Source organism: Psammomys obesus, unplaced genomic scaffold (genome assembly GCF_907164565.1).
Source record: "Psammomys obesus unplaced genomic scaffold, mPsaObe1.curated_primary_1811, whole genome shotgun sequence".
Classification (NCBI taxonomy): Eukaryota; Metazoa; Chordata; class Mammalia; order Rodentia; family Muridae; genus Psammomys; species Psammomys obesus.
Genome location: NW_026596051.1, coordinates 7,720,530 through 7,724,401, shown reverse-complemented (window position 1 = coordinate 7,724,401; position 3,872 = coordinate 7,720,530).

Sequence of the window (3,872 nt, the reverse complement as noted above, 5' to 3'; positions counted from 1 at the left end):
ACTGCTGTTTCCCTCATCTGTAAGGGAGCAGGCAGACTGTCCAGAATAGCTTTGCATTTCCCCCATTGCTCTGTCTTATGGTTGAGTTTCTGCTTGGGAACAAATCTGAACAAGCAAGCACGTGTGAAGAGAACTGGGTGCTCTGACTCTCTCCTTGCTCAGCAGCCTCACCTCAGGTCTTGCAGTCACCTGACGTTGGTAGCAGCTTCTTCACCTCAGGTTGATAGTCACAAGTAGGAGGCAAGCAGAGCCACCATCTCCATAGCCAGAAGGCCCTTGTGGGAAGCCCCAGGCCTGGTGGAACCTAGAAAGCATCCTCCCAAGTCATGCTTACCACCTCTCCTTGGATACGCTGTAGGTCCTAATTTCAGATGCTCAGGAATGTTTGCACTAGGATTGGTGTTGCATCTGCTGTTTCTATTTCTTAGGCAAGGTCTGCAAGAAGTTGGGTCCTTATTGCTTGGACACACCCAAAGATGCAAGGACTAGATCATCCCAAAGCCCACCAATCCTGACTTGATGCGCTTGAGTACTAGGAGGTCTTAATGAGGAACCAAGGCCTCCGGGAGATTCCCAGTTTAGGAATCCTGGCAACTTGCTTACCCTCCTTAGATCAGGTATGAGTCAGGCTGGTATAGTACATATGCCCATCAAGTACAGCCTTGATTATGTGAGTCCTGCCAATGAAAAAACATTTTTTCCCTCCTGGGACTGGAACTCTTCCTGGGGTATAATGGAGAAGAGGACTTGGGGTTTAGTTCAATGTCAGGATAAACTCAGGTGTCATTAGATGTCTCTGAGCCTGCATTGATAGGAGGAAGGAACTGTTGAGACCAAGGTTTGGCTTTTTGACATAGATTCAGGAAACAATTGTGAACTCCACATCGCTGAGTCAAGGGAACACTTAGGAGGCCCCAAGTTATTTGGCCTACAAACAGGAATTTCTCCTGTTTGTATATAGGAGGAGAAAAGGGCAAAGAAAATGAAGGCAGAGGAAATTAGTAGCCACTACCAGCTAACCTCTTAGCCCCTGTGTGGTCAAAGATGTCCTAGAACCTTGGTAGCCTCCCCCTCCCCCAACTCCACTTCACAGAAAGCAGCCTTAAAAACCAACTGTTGCTGTCACTCAGATACTGCTGGGTCCAGTATCCATGACGTCACCTAGGAAGATCTAGAATGGTAAAAGTCATGGTGCCATCACAGGGGACTTCAGCTCTGTGAAACAGAATATTTACTCCAGGGCGTGCTCTAATCTGCTTTCCTGGCTGAGCCTTTCTTACTCACGTGTGACTCACCCCCTGACTCCCAGCAGCTTCATCATTCACACAACCTTATTCTAAGTGGCTCGTGGCCATCTTGTTCTAAGTCCCACCTCAGCCAACTCCTTATCCCCAGTGCCAGTGGCTCTCTGCCCAACCTGGGGCTTGGCCAGCTGTACCCTTGAGTTGGAAACCTTCCAACGTGCCCATTCTTCATCCCGTCCCTGGCCACTGCCATCCCTGCAGCCTGGAGTCTTTCCAAGGACTCTGAGCTGCCCTGCAGGAATGCTGAAGTCTCCCTCTATTGGGCATTTGCCCACTAGCCATTGGCCAAGCAGGTCTTCAGGAGTTTTGTACTTAGAATTTGCTGTCAGTCTGGTTGGGGCAGACTCTGCACCATTCATCAAATGCCCATGGCATCAATCCTGTGTTCTCAGATTTGACACTCTCACATGAATGAGACCCACAGAGTTCTGGGTCACAAATGCCAATAGATTCCATTGAGAAATGACGTGAGTCCTGCCAATGAAAAAACAAGAAGTGCCACATTCCACAGAGGACTAAGTGGTTATAAGTGGCTTTCCTTGGGAAGAGGCTGGGTTTTGGAGGATCAATAGGCGTTCTAATAGGGTATAGTAGAATGAACCTACATGGTACTTTCAGAGAAGTGGTAGCTGCTCATACTTTTGAGTGCACAGAAGCTGAAGAGCAGCAGCAAATCTGAAAGGCCACAGCTGAGTGGAGGGGCACTAGCCAGAGCTAAGCTTTGAGCAAGTCCTACAGTTTGCCTGTGTGGCAAGGCCAGCTCCACTGCAGTCACAGGGTCAGGGTATGAGGGTGGTGGCAAGGCCCGTGCTGCTGCCTTCAGATACCTGGTGAGGCTGGACTGTGAGGCAAAGTGGAGGGCAATGAGTGGTCCCACCCTGGACTGGCAGCCTATTTCTTCTTCCCTCATGAGTTTCAAGCCTCTGCATCTAGGGGGAGGGTCTCAGATGCATGTCCAGAAACCACGGTGCATTGCTTTCTTCAGAGGAGTATGCCCAATGGCGCGAGGCAAGCTGCTGCCACCTGCACTCACTCAGCACACACCCCAGTTGGGCGCATGGCCAAACCACTCATGAGCAGGTGCCAACATAGTTAATCGCTTCTTGATCTTTCCGCTTTGAACACATTTGTATTTCTAGTGGAACACAGGAGTGGGTGGCAGCAGCCCCAGCCCTAGGAATGTATCTGCCGTGAAACAGAGCCCTGGTGCAGAACCTCTAATCTGAGTCTCCTGCAGACCCAACCCAGAGCAGCCTTGGCTTCTCCAGCCCTCCGGCTATGCCTTGCTCCTTTCACCTGCCAAGAAGACTTTCCCTTGTTGCTCAGTTGAGGGGCTTCCACCCTGGCCACCCACCAAGAAGAACCTCCAATCTTTGCTCCACATCTTTTCTCCCCCAGGATACTTGTTACACTCTTGATTGGCACTTCCATGTGGCCACTTGCCAGCAGGCTTCCTGGAAGGCAGAGACGCTAATTTGTAATTGTCTCCAGCACGCATCAGGGATTCCGACTCAGAGAAGCTCTTCTAGTATAGATGGGAAGAAAGAGGGAAGGAAAAGGATAGGAAGGCATCAAAGAGGAGAAGAAAAGGAAGGATGATGGATGGGAGAATGGAATGAATAATGGGGGAAGGTGGAAAGGAGGAATGGAAGAGGAAAGGGGAGGAAAAACGGAATAAGGGGCATGAGTGTGGCAAAGTGCTTCCGTACCTCTGGGTTAGGGGGTAGATTCTGAGAACAGAGCCTTGAGATGAGGCAAGCAGAATAGAGGCAGAGCACAGCAGTGATGTGGGCTACTTGCTTTCTCTACCTGCTCTTCTTTCCTCCTTGCCCCAGGAACGTCTGCCATGCTAGCCTTCAGCCTCTCTGGGTCTCCAGAATCACCCTTCCTTGGTCTTCTGACCTTCTTAATCTTTCTTATGGCTGGACTAGCCCTCTCCCCCCTTTCGGTGACAGTGCAGTTCTCTGTTATACTAAAAACAAATTATCAAGAAAAATGTGCCACTCTGATGGAGTATTAGAGGAAATGCCAGGGCCAGTTGGTTCCTGAATCCTGTATGTCCAGAAACAAACATATTTGTGCTCAGCATGGGGGGGTCCCTGAAAAAGTATTCTCAGGTAGCCCTGTGGGACTCAGTTTATACTGATGATGGCTTCTGGTCCTGAAAAATGTCCCAGGCCTTTTAAGAGCCAGGCAGGATGCTTTTGGAAGAGGAGAGATGTCCCCTGGACCAATGTCTTGACCACTTAATCCCCTATGGAAGAAGGTGACACCATGGTAGATTCTAGAACCTCATGCAGGCCAAACTGCTAGTGTGTGCTACTTGTCCATTGAGAGTGCCCACTCCTCTGCTCGTAATGGAAGGGTGTGGCTGCTCCCAGGCATAGGATGGGACAGAAAACAGTTACCTTCTTCACCTTTCTGACTCATGTTCATGGGACTAAATCAGGACAGTGGAGCCATTGATCCTACAAATGTGAAGTGACTCATATTTGTTCAGCTCCTTTCTTTTTCTTTTCTTTTTCTTTCTTTCTTTCTTTCTTTCTTTCTTTCTTTCTTTCTTTCTTT